This window comes from Mus musculus, chromosome 5 (assembly GCF_000001635.26).
Source record: "Mus musculus strain C57BL/6J chromosome 5, GRCm38.p6 C57BL/6J".
Classification (NCBI taxonomy): domain Eukaryota; kingdom Metazoa; phylum Chordata; class Mammalia; order Rodentia; family Muridae; genus Mus; species Mus musculus.
Window position 1 is genome coordinate 98,737,844 of NC_000071.6, and position 20,856 is coordinate 98,758,699.

Here is a 20,856-nt window from a genome sequence, read left to right on the forward strand (position 1 = left end):
AATCATCTGGGAATAACCACAGGGAGATACCATCTTGCTCTAGAAAAACTGGGAATGGCAGGAAAGCAAACAAAATGTTGTCCCTGGGTGTTTATCCAAAAGTAATAGAATCCATATAAAGAGGAAACTATACAGCCAAGTTTACGGTAACACTATTCACAACAATTGCCAAATGGTGGAAATAACCTGCTTGCCCTTCAATGGATTAAAAAAAAATGTACATATAAACACAGTGGAGTACTATTAAGTCACAAAAATTACAAGATCCTGCCATGGTATTCCTCACATGGTATCCGGACAAGTTGATCTCATACATGTTGAGAATCAAGAGTTGCTTACTGTAGGCTCTGGAGGGTCTGGAAGAGCTCCATAGGCACTAAGCTATGGTTAGAGACATGTAAAATGTCTTATCTGCTGCCTCCTGTACAATGGGGTAACTATTGATAAAGTAACAGGATGCATCTTCCAGGGGACTAGAAGAAAGGATTTTACTCGTCCTCATCAAGGCACTAGAAGATTTTATTCATCCTCATCTTAGATGTATGGGTAGTTACTCAGAAGACAGTTATAACTAACCAGCTTTACATATTACACATGCACCCACAGGCTGCATATATAGCAGCACGCAGATGTCATGCATTCCGGACTAGAAGTCAGAGGAGCCCCGGAGGTTGCTAGGCAAGCCAGAGAGTCCAGGCACTGAGTGACCTCCAGGTTCATCCAGTGAACCTAGTGGAAAGCACTCAGGGAACACACATGACATCAACCAATGGTCTTTGTAACAGACCCATGAACACAAAACATGCATGCACATGAACACACACATTCACAGACTGTATACAACTACAGCTACTTTGCTTCTCATAGCAAAGCTTCGTGTGTTCATGTACTTGATGTAGCCCACTACATTCTACACCAACAGGTTAGAGATATCCTGACTGGTAGAAGGGACAGGTGTGGTGACAGTAGAACTTGAGACAGGTATTCCTTCTACTGACAGCCTGTGCTAACTTGCAAACCATTGCTCCTTGTGTTTCCGTTTTTGTTATCATGATGGCTGACCAGATTTGACATCATTATTGGCTGTTCAAAATCTCTTGCTTTTAAATATCTAATTAAGATCTCCCCAACTGCCACTTTATCAATAGGTTATATTTTTATTTATGTTTTATAAAAAGTCACATAAACTTAGTTGTCTGGGCCAGGTCTAGCTAGATAATCATTTTTTTCTACTGTACAATGTGTTTTATTTTAATTTTTAAAATTAACTTTAGTCATTTTTTACAGTCCAGTGGTTATCCCCTTCCTGGTCTGCCCTCTGACAGTTCCTCATCCCATTCCTCCCTCCCAACCTTCATCTCCAAGAGGATGTCCCCACCTCCCAACCCCAACTCACCTAACCAATTCCTGGACCCTCAAGTCTCTCAAGAGACTTCTCTCACTGAGACAAGACTAGGCAGTCCTCTGATGTATAAGTCGGGGGCCTCATATCAGCTAGTGTATACTGCTGGTTGGTGGCTCAGTGTCTGAGAGATCTTGGGGGTTCAGGTTAGTTGAGACTGCTGGGTTCCTATGGGGTTGCTTCCCTCCTCAGCTTCTAGCCTTTCCCTAGTTGAACCACAGAGGTCCCTGACTTCAGTCCAGTGGTTCCGTGTAGGTATTTGTATCAGCTGCTTGTTCAGTCTCTCAGAAGGCAGATATGCAAGGCTCCTGTCATGCATGTCCTTTTGGGTCTGAGTTATGTCACTCAGGATAAAATTTTCTAGTTCCATCCATCTGCCTGCAAAACTCATGATGTATTTTTAAATTGTATTGTTTCTGAAAGAGAAGATTTTATTATGTGCAGTAGCCAAGGTTTGAATATTCTTCTATTAACTCAAGACTCATCATATTACCTACTCTTTCCCATCCCAACCACCATCAGTATTAAATCTGTTCTATCACATTCATACAGGATTGGCTGTTTACCCAATGGCAAAGGTGCTGTCAATCTGAGTGAGTCTCTCCAAGGAGTTATCAGGTTCTCTGGAAGTTTACATTTGTGACTGTCCCAAAGTCATATTTATTGGTCCTGCCATGAAATCCTCCAATCCAGCCACATAGGGTTGCTTTAGTTTCAGCTTCTGGGCTCTCTCAGACCATGCCATACCATCATGGTTAACAAGGACAGAAAGGTGTAAGATAATTAGAGAAATGATCAAAATCAGCACTCTGCTAAGCAATTTTATATCTATCATTTCATTTACTCTTTGCCACAACCTTCCATGTTAGAAGCTTCTTTTGCAATTTAACATAAGAGACTCAGAGTCATTACAGCATTAGCTGGCATACCCAGAGTTACATAGAGACCTTCGCGCACAGCTAAAAGTACAGAGCTAGATAATAAACTGCTGCTTTGCTCTATTTAGATCTGGTCTTGCAAGGATGTCATTTTCCCCATTGCTCTTTGTCGGGTCCGAGGCTTCTTTTGCAGATGTCTGTCTCGCTTAACAAAGCCCAATTTGAGGTTGCTTTTCAAAACCTTAAGCAATCCTACTGTCCACAGTTAAGACAAGAGAATTTCGGCCTTCCTGTACCCGCCTTTGCCACTTCCTCCTCTCATTGAGCTTGGCAGAAAACAACCCTTTGTACTTAACCAGAAGTTCATTTTCGGTCCTTGAGAGTAAAAATTACTGTGCACCACAGCTTTGTGTGTGGAAGAGAGCTGAACAGAACTAGAAGTGGCCTGTAATTATGGCCTCAGCCAAAAAGCCAAAAGCCAAAAGCCATCAGGGGAAAACTGGCCGTGACTTGCTGAACCTAGTTATGTCCTAGGATACTTTTAGAATCTATTCATATTCTCTGAACTATGCTTCACATCGCTCTCTCTCGCTCTCTCTCTCTCTCTCCCTCTCTCTCTCTCTCTCTCTCTCTCTCTCTCTCTCTCTCTCTTTCTTTCTTTCTGTTTGTAATATCTACTTGGACTTCTTTCACGGATAAATTGATTTCCAAATACTTAGCTCACTTTTCCATCTTTTTATTCAAAGATGAACACTTAGCATTTTCTCTCTTGTAAACTCAAGAATAGAGAAGAGATGACCTGTCTGCCTATAAAACACAAAGACGCTGGAAGAATCAATCCTGCTGACTCTGCAGTGGGACATCTTTCCACATCACGCAGGGCCAATATCATCCTGGCCACTCTCTACTTCATCCAGGGCCAGCCAGCATCATACGGGTTCATTGTTTAGAAACAAAGTCCAATTTGAACACTCATATGCCTCTGTCTCTCCACTCATATATAAGCTCACAGATGCAAATACATTTACACATAGGCTCAACACACACACACACACACACACACACACACACACACACACACACACACACATTTTTCAAGACAGGGTTTCTCTGTATAACAAGCCTTGGCTATCCTGGACTCATTCTGCAGATCAGGCTAGCCTCAAATTTACAGAGACCTACCAAGTGATAGGATTAAAAGCATGTACCACCACTCCAGGCTAAATTTTAAGTTTTTATTACAGAGAATTCACATTCTTTTAAAGTTTTCTTTTGTTTTCAAAATTCCAAACAAGGCTTATTTATCCAATAACAAGTTGGTTTGCACGAATATAAATTCTACACCTCATCACCAGCTAAAATATATAACCAACAGTTCAGTTTGCATACAGTTCACACAATAATTACCAAAATAACTTAGGAAGAGTTTGGCTGAGAGTAAACTCTCTTGCAGAGAACAGTTTAGTGGTATGAGATGAAGACAACCTTAGTTCATTTCCTAGGGGTGATTATAAACCTGTAGTAGTCTTTATCAGCATGGTTTTGAACATGTATCCTGTATCCATGTGAACTTACAACTTTTATTAGTGCCGCAGAGATGTCTGTCCCACAAAGCTCAAATGATCAAAGGGTCCTTGAGAGGGTAGGCAGCAGGAGAGCACCAAGGCTGTACTTCACAAATATGGCTAATCTTTAGTGACAGCATGTTGGTCCAGAGATATGTCCAACACATTAAAAGCACATGTGTCAGGGATTCTTTTCTTCTTCTGGCTTTACTTTTTGTTTGTGTTAAATTGTTATAGGCTACAAAGTTCAAAAGCCTATACCTCTTCTCTTAAAGTACATAGATGCATTTCACAGAACTGAGAGCTTCATCTTAAAGTGGATATTGCACTGCACTACGTTCACAGATAGCATAGAACTTTACATATGACATTCATATTTCCAGAATCTCAGTGAGAACACTGAAATAAAGTGATAAGAATGTGGGCAATGACCTAATTAATAACATTTATATGGTTCTATTTAAATGCCTAGAGAAAAGTTCTTTCTAAGGCTTAAGACAAGCATTACTTCTATTTTAAATAAAACATTCCTCTCAGTCTTTCTCTCGTGTTGCATGTGTGCACACATCTCCACCCTCCCTGGGGTTTAACTACTAAGAACACTACAAGGGTTCTAAGTAGCCCTGCGACCTCACAACCCTTTACTCAAAGCACCAGGCTTCACATTCTGTGCCACCAAACACAAGGAAAGTGAGGTTTCTTTTCTATGACTGCCCATTCCCTGAATGGCCTACCTGCCCGTACGGTTCCATGTCCCTATGCCCATCCTTTTCCTTTGCATCAGTCATGATGTGTCCATGCTCTGCTGTGAGCCACAGAGCACAGGGACAGCTATGACACTTAAGGCTTTAGGGTGACACATAGTGGTGTTTTGTCTTTAGAGATTCAAAGGGCCACAAGCTAAACTAAAAGTCACAGTGAGGACTCACTAAGTAGACAGTAGTCATGCAGATGAAGGAAGTCCTTCCATAGGAGATAGAACATAGACACTTTGCACGTGCCTTTACATGACCACATCTACTCTACTCTTGCACATGTCTCTACATGTACACATTAAGTCCTGAGTACACATACACATTCACTCCTTCACATGTCTATATGTAAACATCCATTCCTGCATACATTTCTACATGTGTACATCCAATTCTTCACATGTCTCTGCATGACCTTCCACTATGTACATATTTATTATGAAAATTTTAGTAAACCATGCCTTTATTTCTTTCCATCCATGTTCCATGTACAACAATTGACATGCACGAGCATTTAGCTTTCTTTTAGTGCTGGTATAGAAATGAATCTTCTTGTGTTATCAAGTTTCTTCTTGGTTTCAGTTTGTTATATCAATGAAAGATAGCAGCAATCGAGGACAAAGGAACTGTGTCTACAAGAACTTCTGCATCCAATGGCTAAACTACTTACAAACGAGTTCCATTTCTACCAATTAATAAAATTGGATGATACAACACACAATCAGCTCCTTTGAAAAGATATGATTTTATTTTCATGAATTACAAAATAGTTGTCACATGAAAATTTCATTTCAAAATCTGAATAATAACTTGTGAAACCAAATTCCCCTTAGGAATTTTGTTTTAGGGAAAAAAAAACCAACCAAACCAAAAAAAAAATAGGCAGCCTGTGCACTATTTTATATTTTACTTCCCTCTGCTTCTAGGAATAAAAACATTAGCCCTCTAAACAGACCTAAGTAATCCCATTCAAACACACAGCTATTGGTTTGGGTCCATGAGCCAACTCGAGGATAATGAAACAAAATCACTGCTCTGCAGTAGCTGCTTCTGCTTCTTTGTAGAGTCCGATCCATGCTAATGAGTCTCGTGCCCAGTCCCAAGAATATTGGAGCATCGTAGTTCCATCTAGCTATAGTTCTCCTGAGCATTGTCGACCGGAAATGATTAATATAACTCTTTGGTTGCATTCTCCAGACACTCTTAAACTTTTAAAGATGCAACAGAAAGTGGCTTGGTTGGTAAAATGGATGTTAAAATCCAATCCTGGCATATTTTTTTTTTCTTTTAATGGTCAGAATTTTAAACTTTCTTTTGACATATACTTGCATTTGCTTTTACTTTCATGTAATCATACTTTGAGAGTGTGAAACTGGACAGCCGTAAAGCCATGTCACTATGAGACATGAGAAAACCTTATACTTGGTAACGTGTGCATCCACTGCTGTGCCGTGACTTGATGATAGGGGATGAATGGCTTTTTATGGCTAAGAGTCTTCTTACCCATAGCGATTCAACCTTTCCCATCTCATCTTCCATCTTAAAATAAAGAAGGCCGTAAGCAAGCCCAAACAGTGGAAATGGAAATCATTTGGATGCTGAAATACTTTGTTACTAATCCCTAATCTCACACTGACTTTAATCCACCCATGGGGAGATCTTCAAAGTGTTTGGGGACCTTGTTAAGCACATGACTCTGATGTTGTCAAGAAAGTTCAGAAAATTACAAAAAGTGGAAAGAAATGGGGAAGAACAAGGCTAAGGAAAATGAAGATGAGATTCTGTTCAAAGAAGGAGAGGGAAGATGGAAGGTGAGTAAATTCTATAAAATACCTCAAAATTAATTAAATGAGTTAGACGACACAACAGAAAGGCATACTTACTGTTCCTCCAAAACCAAGGTAATAATATCAAATACCTTTTAAAAATTCATAATTCAGCTAAGTAGATTCATCCGGAAGAGCACAATAGATAGCAGTCACCTTAGCTCAGTAAGGACAGTTCCACTCTGTTAGTTCAGGATCAGAATGCCTAATCCTGCAATTTACCTGAACAGGAAAGAAAGACGCTGGATGTTTGGCTTCTGCCTTCCTTGAAACTGACTCCGTGTTGCTTCACACAGCATCCTGAGCAACTTGTGGGATGCATTGTCCTGAGCAACAAGGAAGGGAAACAAGATGAGGAAAGAACCCTCTTTGGCCAGCATTGCTCTCCAACACAGGAGAAACTATGAGAAGAGCTTTTCCTCCAGAAGGGAAGGAAGGCTGCAAAAGGAACCATTTACTCTGGTCCCTTCTTGGGGGCCGGTTTCTGTTCAGCCACATAGTGTGCTAAATAGCCAAAGTAACTTGTAAAAATATGCAAGAAAAGAGGCATGCATCCTCTTATAGCTGGCTCTGTGAAGGGCCAAGAAGTGGGAGTGGGTGGGTAGAGGAGCAGGGCAGGGGGAGGTTATAGGGAACTTCCAGAATAGCATTTGAAATGTAAATAAAGAAAATATCTAAAAAAAAAAAAAAAAAAAACCTGCAGAAAGAACTGAAAGACTCCCCGAAGAGGAACTAAAAGGAGTTAAGGAAGCCTTCCAATCTCACAGTGCTCTGCTCCCTAACAGGATGGTCTTACATAGCCACTGATTAACTACTGCTGGGGCAGGGTGTGTGTCCAAGTCAAGACACCTCCATAATATTTAGAGAAGATCACTGTTTCTTCACATGTGAAGGCAATAACACAAACATACAGAGAACATTAAGAATCAAGAAAATATGATACAATTGACTGAACAGCAAATTTCTAAGAGGCACCCTGACAGAGGAAGTTGGGATGACAGAGAAATAAAAATAATCATGTTGAAGATGCCTAGTGAACCGTGAAATCACAGACAACACAAAATCATAATATATATTAATGAATGAGCGTTCAAATATATATATATAGAAATGATATTTTTTTAAAGTTCAAACTAACATTTTGAAGCTGAAAAAAAACATGTTAAAGGTAACTCTTACAAATGAAAGGGAAGACTGATAATTACAAAATAATGGTACTGTTAAATATATAGAATTAGAGATGAATACTATTGTGTTGATGCCAAATCATTTAGAACATTATTATAGAATTTCAAAGGTAATGAAATCAACAGTACAAAGTTGTAAGTGTACTTTTGTTACAAGGCGCGTAGTTTTAAGTGTTGTAGCTGTCACCACAGTGACACAGTGGTATGCAGGAGCACGAATTAGCAGCACAGAGCTTTCCATATGATTGAAGTTAAATTCTTTTAATTGAAAAACAGACTATGGGTTCTTCATGTCAACCTCCTAGCAAACAAACATAAAGCTATGTAGAAAACAGATACAACAGAGAAGGAATTTGAGCACACCATTATAAACATAATAAAACCATATAATTATTAAAGACATCATAAAAAGGAAGAAAGAAACAAAATACTTAGGAAACAATAAATGACAACTCATGTATCAATAACTATTACATAAAACCACCATGGCTAATCAGGTAGTAAAGACTCTATCCAATGATAGGATGTCTATTAGAGGTTTGTTTAGGTTTAAGGATACATACTTGTCAAAAAGGAAGGATTTGAAAAACATGTACAGAAAAAGCAAACATCAAAAGATGTGAAGCAAGACAAAAACAAACAAACAAAACAGAACAAACAAACAATCAAAAACCAATTCGAACAGAACCTTGCTGTGTCACTTTCAACGTGGGCCAATCATTGAAACAGAATCAACATGAAGAGTAGACTGAACAGAGCTCCACCCCAAAGTAGTAAAATACACATTTTTTACCAAATGAATATAGAGCCTGCTCCAAAACACATCATATAAGTCAAAAAAAAAAAAAAAAAAAAAAGCTTCTCAAGAAATTAAGGAAACTAGGAAACTGAAATCATACCACAATTTTTCCAACCACAATAATATAAAATAGAAATCAATATGCACTTGAGAAAATTCATAAATATTTGGAAATTCAATTACATACTCTCAAAAAAACAAAACAAAACAAAACCACTCACCAGGGAAAAGATTAAATCAAAGGGGAAATAAAAATATCTTTGGACCCATGTGAATGGAACTTTCAGGGAAACCAAAACTTCAGGGCACTTAGGAAACAATCCAAACAAGTATAGTGTTAACACCTATGTCTTACTGTTACTCCTAAGAGTACAGTAAGAATAAATTAAGCCTGAAATTGGCATGAGGAAGAAAGTAACATCAACACATGGATAAGTTATACAGAAAACACAAGCAGCAGCTATTTTTTAATAAAATTTATGAGCCTTCACTAGAAAGGAGAAAAATTACAAATGACACTAAAAATGTGTCAGCTGATTCCACAGCAGTAGGAGTGATAAAGATGGACTAACATAAATAACTATACGCCAACAATTCTGATAGTTTAGATGTGAACGAGTTCTTATAGGCATCAGATTTGAAAGATGGGTTAAAGGAAATCTTAAATATATCAGTGACCAGTAAGGAGACTGAATCTGGAGTCAAAAGTTCCCAACAAAGCAAAGCTCAGGGCACAGGGCTGCTGCTGAAGTCTATCAAACATTAAAGAAGAATTGCTCTGTGCTCCTCGAGCTTTTCCAAAATTTTAAGCCAAAGGAACACCTCCAAATGCAGTTTATGAGTCCAGTATTCCTTTGATTCCAAGGCCAGGCAAGGACATCCATTGTAAGTAGACTACAGACAAATATCCCAGATGAGTACACATGCAAAATCCATCAATGAGACACTAGCATTTGGACTATAATGGCACCTCGGCAGGAGCATGCTCCACGATTAGGTGGATCTAATTGTGACAGTGCCTGGTTTCCAAGACTCAGATAAAAATGTAGTGCATTAGATTCATTCCAAGAGGAAAGGATAAAGGTCACACTAGCATATATATAATCAATCAATATATAATGAAATCACTTGACAAAACTCAAATTCCTTTTCACTGAAATTCTCAACAAATGGGTATAGAGAAAAGCATAAATAACATCACACTCAGAAGTGACAAACTGAAAGCTTTTCTTCAAAGTTCAAGTATTAGACAAGAATACTCACTCTTATCAACTCTGTTCAACACAGTATTAGAAATCTTAGCCAGAGAATAAGGGAAGGAAAAGAAATGTAGGAATCCAAATCACAGAGGAAGAAATAGTTTCTCTGCTGAAACGACATCATGGTAGATATGTGTTGTTTGACTGATCAGATGTGTTCATGTGGTATATGCATATGTGGTGGTTTGAATAGGTATGGCACTCATAGACTCACATGTTTGAATGTTTGCCTCATAGGGAATAGCACTATTAAGAGGTGTGGCCTTGTTGTAGGGGCTATGGTCTTATTGAAGGAAGTGTGTCAATGTGGAGACAGGCTTTGAGGTCATGTATGTTGAAGCTATACCTAGTGTGGCACACAGTCTCCTGCTGTAGCCTGCAGATCAAGATGTAGAACTTTCAGCTCCTCCAACACCATGTCTGCTTGAATCCCACCATGCTTCCTGCCATAATGATAATGGTCTGAACCTCTGAAACTGTAAGGCAGTCCAAATTAAATATTGCCCTTTATAAGGGTTGCCTTGATCATGGTTTCTCTTCACAGCAATAAAACCCTAACCGAGACAACATATTTTTACATGTTCATGTTCAGCAAGATATGAATGTGAATATATATCTGAAGGCAACATGTGGAAGTCAGGTGTATTGTGCTACTGATTTCCATAGTTTAATAAAATTTTCATTTTTAAAAATTAATCACATGTAAGTGTATGTATAGTTATGCACTTGTGAGTACAGTACCTGTGGAAACTAGAAGAGTATCTGTTGAGTTGGAGTGGCCGACAGCTGTAAGATGCTTCATGTGAGGGCTGGGAACAGAGCGGTAGTCCCATAAGAGAGGAATGCTAAGCTAACATTTCTTAAACCCCCAACCTAGTTTTTGAGATAAGGTTTTTCACTGAACTTGGAGCTTAACTATTTGGCTAGACTGGTTGGCCAGTAAGCCCTAGACACTCTCCAGTCTCAGCATCTCCTTTGCTGGGATTGTAGCCATGTGCCAGCACCCTGAGCTTTTGATTGAGAGCTAGGTGTCTAATCTCAGGTCCTCATGGTTGTGTGAGGGACTCTTCACTGAGTCTTCTCCCTAGTCCTCACCATGATCTTAGAAAATCCTCAAGACTCCACTAAAAATGCTTGAACTTACACATGAATGTAACGCACAAAAATTATTAGATATAAATAACAGCATATAAATCAGTTCCAAGTATATATACTAACAACAAATTATCTAAAGAATAAATTAAATAAAAGCTTTTACCAGAAGATAAAATACTTAGAAATAAATTTAACCAAAGAAATGGATAAACTTATAACTATACATTGTAAACTCTCAAACATTGGTGGAAGAAATTGAATAGAAACAGGAAAATGAAAATAATGTTCATTTGCTGAATAATTCATGTTTGTTAGGGTTATCAACACTATCTGTGTTTGCTGGGTTTCTGTTACTGTGATAAATATTCGAGATTATCAACTACAGAGAACAGGTTTATCTTGACTTCCAGTGTTGGAAGTTTCCTTGCCCATTCAAGCTTCTCTGTAGCTAGGCAATAAACTAGAACAAAGGCACATGGCAGGCTAAAGTTTCTACCTAATGTCTGAAACTTTGGAGAGAAAAAGCAAATGCGCAGGGAGAAGCAAATGCATGTGTGACTGTAGCTAGCTTGTGCTCAGCCTGATTTCTCCACTTCTGCACAGTTCAGGAACTCTTGCATAGGGTATGGTGCTGCCCAAAGTAGACTAGGTCTCCTCACATCAATTAACTCAGACAATCTTCTTAAGACATGCCCACAGGCGAACCCAATGTAAACAAACCATCACTGAGACTCCTCAGGGGGCTCAACACATGTTGGAGCTAGGAAAGACTCTAAAGAGGCAAAGCCATTTTAAATAAGAAGAACAAAGCTGTCCTTGGCACTAACTTCTTAATTGAGGAATATGTTTTATATACTCTTACATGTGAAGTTAAATATGTAAAACTATATGAACATAAAAATTAACCTAACAACACAGTCAAGTATACTGTAAAGACTTAGAATAAATGGAACAGAAGAGGAAGCTCAAGAAAACTTGTATATGTTTCAGATCAATTAATCTTCTATAAACATTGGGACACATGTGGAGAAAAGATCATTTCTTCAACAAATGTTTGTGCTGGATATACACATGCAGAAAAGAGAAATAAGGAATCTATCATGCAGAATTTATTTAAAAAAACCCAAATATATTCTATACAAATAGCCATCCTAAAGCTGCAAAAGTAGTAGGAGAAACATAAGAGGAACTTCCTGGCAACAGTCTTGGAAATGACAGAAACACAGGCATCAAAAGCAACAGTTGAGCAAGGGAACTGTACACAACCAAGACTCTGTACGACTAAGAAAACGGTCAACAGAGCCAAGAAGTAACAAGAGGATGGGAGACAGTATTGAAAGCAACGTGAGATTAGCATCTTACAAATACAAGGAACCTGAACAATGAACAAGACTCTTGATTCAAATATTATCAAGTCATCTGAACAGACATTAATCAAGAAAGATATACGAATGGCCTATGGATATATGAAAATGTGTTCAACATGTCTAATCATCAGAGAATGCAAATTAGAGCAGGAGAAGGCATCGCCTCCGGAGTTAGAATGACTACTGTAGCAGATATCCAATAAGTGTTTGCAAGCATCCGAGAAAAAGACAAACTGTTTAAGGTTTGCGAGACTTAAAATTGGTACAGCCATGATTGAGCAGGGTATGTAGCGTGCTTTACAAAACAAAATTAAGTGCTATGTGAGCCATCAGCTCTACCTCTGCGTGGTTTCTAAAGAAACTGAAATGACAGCTTAACAGAGATACCTTCATTCCTTTGTTCACTGTAGCATTCGTCACAGCGGTCAAGATATAGACCTTTGTGCACATGGGATGGAGAACAATTCTGTCTCGGAAGAAAAGGAAAATTTTGTCATTTAGAGCAACGTGGATGAAAGCAAATGACACAATGCCACGTGGCATAGCTAGACACACAAAGGAAAATGCAATGTGATGTGACTTTAAATATTAAAATTTAAAAAGTAAAGTTCATAGAACCGGGAAGTCCAGTGGTTGTTTCTAGGGGCTCATGGAAGGGGGAAATAGAGAAATGATGGCTGAAAAGCACACCGTCTCAGACCTGTGGGAAGAATATGTGAGATCTTACAGTTACAGTCAATGACACTGCACTCTGCTCAGTAACACTCTATTTGCTGCCTGAAATTTGTGAAGAAAGTTGGCCTTTGAATTCTCACTCAAAAAAAGTACATAGCAGCAGCTGTTCCATTCCTGAGGATGTTTCAGTCGCACCTTCTATGAATACCGTGTAAAATTTGCCCACAGTTTATCTTTCCTGAAGATGAGCGTGAGTCTTCTAGAGCATCCAGGAGGCAGCTGCCCAGAGCCCAAGGAGGAAGAGAGCAGAGTTAGCAAACAAAGCAGCAGATGGGTGAAGAATGGGGTTAAGGGACAGGGACTAGAAACCAGAATCTGTTCAAACACAAGAGACTGGGAAAGTGAGGAGGGGGGACTTTTTCTGCTAAGTCAGTAACTGTTTCTTCTAGCTAAGCACGCTCACACACCTGGCTGTTTGTGCTTGTTATGAATATTGCCTCTTTCATTTTACTCTATTTTCTTACACATTTCAGTTCACTAAAAACAAAATCAAGATAAATGGATAGATATGGTATACAATATTGATAATGTCAAATATAAATACTGATACCTGAAAATACAAATTATCATATGCTATTTTACCAGCCTATTGTTGTCTTTGAATAAAAACTGTAAACTTTGTAAACTATAAGTACTGATACATCACTTATTGACAAGTAACATATGAAATAACTATCTTTAAAATCATCAAAATGACTACATGGATGTTGTGGTTTTAAACTCATTTGAAAGGAAATAAGAGGAGAAATTAAGACACTAACTTCCAGTCATCATTTTGAAAAGAGTATGCTGGAATGACCAGTTCAAACCTGAATCAGTCATCTGTTTTCAGAGATTATACACAGAGAGAGCCTTCCATTTTTCTTAACAACATAGAGCCATGTCTGGTTTTGGGGTGGTAGGCTTCTTGACCCTCCATGCCAGAGCTTAGAAATATCTCAGCACATATGAAGCAAGTCAATCCTCAAAATCAAAAGGAGAAGTGAAAAATATCCAAGCACATCCCAGTAGAGAGTCGAAATTGAATGATCACCTTTTTCTACTGCTGAGATACTAACAAAATCTATCTTATGGCGTAATCTAACAAGTGCTGTGCCGTTTGGATGCTTTGTAACCTACAGAATTTATTTCACTTCAGAGCTGTAACACAATCATTCATAATGATAAAAAAATTCTTTATTCTAAAAAACGCTGTACTAAGGTATCTGAAAGATGTCCAGGCACACACATTAAGATCTGATTAATCATATGGGGAAGATACAGGACAGACTGCTGTCTGGGACAGATGAGTGGGAGTAAGAAAGAAAGCCACAGATTAGGAGGTAGCCGATGAAAAGAACAAAGAGGAGACAGGAGGCAGCCCTATCACCCCATCCCGACGAGTTCAAAATCAACCCTCTTGCTTTCCTCTCGCTCCCTTAGGAGTAACAGTTAACAGAGATGGTGCTGAAATGACAATGCCTTTGTCCTGCTATGTTATGATGTTTGTATTACGATATATTATATTATTTGACAAACTTGAATAAAGTAGGAGACAGATCAGTACTTGCCTGGTAAACAGGTTATCAAGATTAAAACCTGAATCAAGAGCCAGGTGCTCACCTTTAATCCCAGGACTCAAGAGCCAGAGGTAGGCAAATCTCTGTGAGTTCAAAACCAGCCTGGTCTACAAAGCTAGTTCTAGGACAGCCAAGACTACATTAACAAGAAATAATACTGACTTCACTGGGCTCGTGTGAGGCACTGTGGTATGGAATAGAAAAGAGAGTAAGAAAGCTAACCCAGTATAATATAATAACATCATTTCCCCTTCCCTGGGAAGACTCAGAAGGAAAGCATCACAGAAAACCACAACCAACCAGAAGGAAGAGTTGTTGAGCCCCACCCCAGCAGATCAATCTACAACACAACTCCTGCCCTTGAGGCTCAAGGAACATCATGGAAGAGGGGGCAGAAAGACTGAAAGCAACATGTGATCAGAGAGTGCGCTAAGAGGCCGTGTCTCCCAGTGATCTCAGAAGCTACACCCAGAAAGTGTCACTGAGAGAACTGCCTAAGCATAAGCTGAACAGACCAGCAACAGCAGTGATGCTAACACGGATCAGGAGGAAAGCCCTGGGGGAGGGCTAAGCCCTCAAAGAAGAACTGCAGGCAACAATGGGATGCTGAGAGTAGTTTCCAAAGAAGGCCTGTATTGATCACCAGCACCACACTTGATCTTGCCCAAAAGATCAGAATGAACCAGCGCCCCTCTGCCATCTCAGCACCAGTTAATTTTGAATAATTGTGTATTGTCAGAAAAGTAATGACTTTTTGTTTTATTGTCTCAAAAAAAAATCTTTTGTTTTGTTTAAAAGCAAGGCATGCCTGTGATGCCTTTGTGTCAGACTAATTCGAATAAGCAAAGCTGCTCCCTGGTTCTGTTTTATAGAGAAATTGGGGACATGTCAGTGTTTTTGTTGTGGTAGTTTGTTAGTTTGGTGGGTTGTTTTGTGGTGGTGATTTGGTTTGGTTTGGTTTTGTTTCCCTTCTTTTATTTTGAAATGTGTGTGGTGTTGTGAGTGTCTTAAAAAAAAAAAAAAAAAAGATGTATTAATCAGGAGACAGCCCTTTCCAGAGGAGGACAGACTGAGTTCACCTTCCACTTATTGGGTCTAGTTTAGAAAATTCTTCCTCACCTACTGCTCTCAGGAAAGAGTGTAGAAAAGCCCCAACTAGTAACAAACTCGTTGAAAGTTGCCTCTTCTCCCCCCCCCTCCTTGAGTAGATCTAGTGTCTGATGAAGCTCACGAATGCGATAGAAAATGCCCCACCCATCTTCCCTCCAGGATACAGGATTCATACAACTGGGTACTTAGTTGTCATTTGATGAATTGGGAAGGGGGAGTAGAATAATTTTAACTTTTTTCACCAATAAATGAAAGATAGTGTTGTACCTTTAAAAGAATACCAAAGCAAATGAGTTCCTAACTTAAAACTGTTCTTTTGCTCCATCAATCATTGTCTTACGTGATTAATGTAGATTCAATCATTGTCTTACGTGATTAATATGGATTTGCAGCTCCCCCTGTGGTGTTCCTAGACCCCAGCGAAGGACCTGGTCCATAGGGTTACTCAGTGGAGTGATGTTAGATGAATGCCTACAGGTGATTGCTACCTTTTCCCAGTGATGACTTTAAAGGCCTCCATTATTTAGAAGTGGGGGTATGGAGCCTTCTGGTAACATTATGAAGATTGAGCATGTTGTACTTGTGTGTGGGTATTTGTGTGTATGTTCACACACACACACACACACACACTCACACAAAGAGGCCATGCGTGGAGGACAAGGAGCGTATATGAGAGGATTGGGTAGAAGGAATGAGGAAATGATGGTAATTATAATCACAAAAATAAAAGAAAAAAATGAAAAAAATCTAGGAAAATGTGGGGGAGATACTTAGCAACATGGGGACGAGTCAGGGCTGTCCCCTGTGTTCTGCAGTGTTCATGAGGGGCTCTTGAGCAACTGGCTGAAACTTTCTCCTTCAATAAAAACAAGGCAAGAATGGGCACTCAACAAGTCAGTAGTATCAGGTTATTTGTTTGTTATTTGTTTCCAATTTTAAAAAAATGTTTAGGTGATCTCTTCTGCCTTCTCTGAGTCCTGATTCGTTAGCCCAGGACCAACACTTCCTCTTGTCTCAATTCTCTGTATATGCATTCCTTTTGCATATAGAGAACATGGAGTGCACCTTGGCAGATGGTCAAACATGGTTTTGCACTATGATAAGCTTATCTTCAAATATCCAGACTTGGGGGGTGGGGGTGGGGGGGCGGGTATTTTAAACACTGTGAAATCCCAGTGACGTTGTATGTGAGAAACGTTTATAATAAAACCATGTTCCAAAATTTCTGTTAAGATAAGTCAGTTTTAAAGGCATTGCTTTCATTCGTGACGACTTCTAAAGGTCTTCATTCCCTGAGCACGAGGGGAGGTATACAAGCTTGATTAAAGTAGCAGGATGCTCTCCGGCTGCAGTGGGAAAAGATGCTCATTTTGCTGGAAATGTCTATAATTTCAAGAATCTGATTATGTCTTGTCTGGTTCACCAAAGAGAGAAGTGAATACAGAAAAGGAGCTAGCCTTCAGATAAACTCTTAGCTTGATGCTGAGCAGGGACCATCCTTAATTCCTGCTCCTGACCTCAGGCTGGCAGGCCAGTTTTCACTACTCCTTTTTAAAATGCTGATACATCTCTTCAACCTTAGTTGTATATTTGTGTGTACGTACATGTGTGTGTGTGTTCACATATGTGTATGTGCCTGTAGATACCAGAATAGGTTGTCAGAGCCTCTGGTGCTGAAGCCACAGATGGTCGTGAGCCACTGACGTGGGGGCTGGGAATTGAACTCGTCCTTTGCAGGTTCGGCAAGCACTCTAAACTTCTTAGCATTCTTTCCAGCTCCTTGAACCGTCTGAAAAATAAATAGTTAATTATAATTCTAGGGATCATCACTGTCGATGATTAGCAACAATATTCTTAGTGTTTTAAGAAAACCTGACAGTGATTTTGCTGTGACTTTCCCTGGCCAAGGGGGCTGTGAGAAATGCAGGGTTCTCCCCCAGCGACCTGGCCAGAAGCCTGAGGACTTCCGCCCACACCTCGTTGCTGCTCGGGAGGACTGCTTCCCCTCGGTGCCCACTGGTATGCCTTAAGGCAAAGGGTATATTCTTGAAGTCTGCCATCGTGCTTTTATCTTAAGATTTATAGGCTAATGTGAAGTGATTTCAAACATAGCTCAGAGAATCTAAAGTGTCCTGTTCTTCAGAGACTGAATTTCTCTGCTCTTGCCAATTCCTCTGCTGATCTCCTCATGATCCCAGACACTCACTAAGTTAGAAAATGCACAGGGAACGTATTATTGTGGACAATATGTCTGTGAAATGGTAACTTGATTTCAGGTAGTAGATAAATCCTGCATGCGTCAGAGAAGCGAGAGTGAGCGTGCCAATCAAAGGCCCTGACGCACGACAGTTTTACCGATTGCATGGTCCAGTGGCGCTTAGGTCACCATGCCTTGGGAAAGTCTCTGCCTGGGTTGAAGTTTTGTCTTATGTGGTACAAGCAGGCAATTTTGTTATATCTCACTTTTCTCTCAAGTTTAAAAGTACAAAACCTGTAATCTGTTACTTAAATATCTATAGTATTGGTCATACATTACAATTCAGATCGATCTCACTGGTTGAAACTGGGTTTCTCCCCACTGCTTAATTACTTATAATTAATTGCATTTGGTTTGATCTTCATAAGACTTCAGTGAATTCCTGGGGCCTCACATCCTTACAATGAAAAAGAGCTTATTCTTTTAAAAGAGATGTGTTAATATATTTATTTATCTTCTGGCCTCAACACTAAATTAAAATTTGTAATGTGGCTGTAGGATCAAATTTAACAGTAAATCTACAGTTAACTGATCTAAATAAATGTTAAAAACCAATATATTATATTAATACCTAAATAATTTCAAGTGAATAACCTACTGTCCCATAATATATTTAAACTCTGAATCTGATAGGCAGTGTATGTCTTTTTGGTTCTCAAGTATACATTCAGCATTTTTTTATTGTTTTTCTTTTAAAAATCATAAATTGATAAGCTGCAAGAATATGATTATAAGAAATGTTTCACAAAAACTATATATATATGTATATATATATGTGTATATATATGTATGTATATATATATATATATACATCATACATACTATTCTCAAATCATTTGTTTATGGATAAGAACTTGAAGTCAGTTGAGTAAAATGAAACATAAAAGACCCCTTGCTTTCCATATTCCTTTTATATTTGACCTGCTCACTTTTCAGACTTCCTGCCCCAGGTTTTTCCATGTTTCTCTGTCCTCCCTTTTCTTAACTTATTAATAACATCAATTTAATTTGATTCCTAAATGGGCTTATATCAAGTATTAGGTAACAGCATTGATTAAGAGAGTAAAAAAAATATATAAAGCTAACTTTTATTACAAAAATGAGTTTTCTATAGATTTGGAACCAGGTATTTCTTCCAAATGGAGGTGGGCTTTGTTAACATGATTTCTTCTATTAATTTGTCTGTATGCTAAAAGAGAATTTAAATTGAATGTGTTCATCATCGAAATTAATATCAGGCTTAAGTTATTAGGAAAAGTCTGGCTCCAATAAAATCCCGGTCAACTCCATAAATTTCATGGCGACTTTCATGCCGTGCTAAAGCCTATAACATAGGTCTCTGAAGCCGTACCACATACCAGAGAAAGGAATCAGTTCTGTGAGGTTCAGACCACATTATCAGATGCATGTGTGAGAGGGAAAATGCGTTACAGAAAAAGGGAAAGAAACTTGTACCTCTGAAATATCTGTGTCTGTTTACTTGCTTCATAATATGCGATAACAAAGGATGACTTGGCCTTTGACTCAGAGCACAGGTTCAGAAGCAAAATTAGAAATTACTGCCAAAGCACGCACACACACACACACACACACACACACACACACACACACACACTCACACACACACGCACACACACACACACACACACACACACACACACACACACACACACACACACACACACACACACACACACACACACACACACACACACACACACACACACACACACACACACACACACACACACACACACACACACACACACACACACACACACACACACACACACACACACACACACACACACACACACACACACACACACACACACACACACACGCACGCACACACACACACACTCACACACACACGCACACACACACACACACACACACACACACACAGCCTACAGATGCTGACCTTATACTTATAGAATACACAGCATCTACTTCTTAAAAAGCATTTGATTAATTCTCTAAGGTGAATCCTTACAAAGTACTCAGTTGGATCTCTAGAAGAAACATTTGATTCTTGAGACAGTGGCATATTTTTATTAGGTATTTTCCTCATTTACATTTCCAATGCTATCCAAAAAGTCCCCAATACACTCCCCCCTCCACTTCCTTACCCACCCATTCCCATTTTTTTGGCCCTGGCGTTCCCCTGTACTGGGGCATATAAAGTTTGCGTGTCCAATGGGCCTCTCTTTCCAGTGATGGCCGACTAGGCCATCTTTTGATATATATGCAGCTAGAGTCAAGAGCTCCGGGGTACTGGTTAGTTCATATTGTTGTTCCACCTATAGGGTTGCAGATCTCTTTAGCTCCTTGGATACTTTCTCTAGCTCCTCCATTGGGGGCCCTGTGATCCATCCAATAGCTGACTGTGAGCATCCACTTCTGTGTTTGCTAGGCCCCGGCATAGTCTCACAAGAGACATCTATATCACGGTCCTTGCAACAAACGCTTGCTAGTGTATGCAATGGTGTCATCGTTTGGAGGCTAATTATGGGATGGATCTCTGGATATGGCAATCTCTAGATGGTCCATCCTTTTGTCTCCGCTCCAGACTTTGTCTCTGTAACTCCTTCCATGGGTGATTGTTTCCAATTCTAAGAAGGGGCAAAGTGTCCACACTTTGGTCTTCCTTCTTCTTCAGTTTCATGTGTTTTGCAAATTATACCTTATATCTCGCTATACTAAGTTTCTGGGCTAATATCCACTTATCAGTGAGTACATATCATTTGAGTTCTTTTGTGATTGTTTTACCTCACTCAGGATGATGCCCTCCAGGTCCAACCATTTGCCTAGGAATTTCATAAATTCATTTTTTAATAGCTGAGTAGTACTCCATTGTGTAGATGTACCACATTTTCTGTATCCATTCCTCTGTTGAGGGGCATCTGGGTTCTTTCCAGCTTCTGGCTATTATAAATAAGGCTGCTATGAACATAGCGGAGCATGTGTCCTTCTACAGGTTGGAACATCTTCTGGATATATGCCCAGGAGAGGTATTGCGGGATCCTCCAATAGTACTATGTCCAATTTTCTGAGGAACCACC

The 20,856-nt window shown here is 39.3% G+C and overlaps 1 protein-coding gene across 3 annotated transcripts in view; it reads left to right on the top strand.

Annotated features, from left to right (window-relative positions):
• Nucleotides 1–20,856, top strand: part of Cfap299 (cilia and flagella associated protein 299) — a 472,916-nt gene that overhangs the window by 408,706 nt on the left and 43,354 nt on the right. The gene's annotated exons all lie outside the window — the stretch shown is intronic.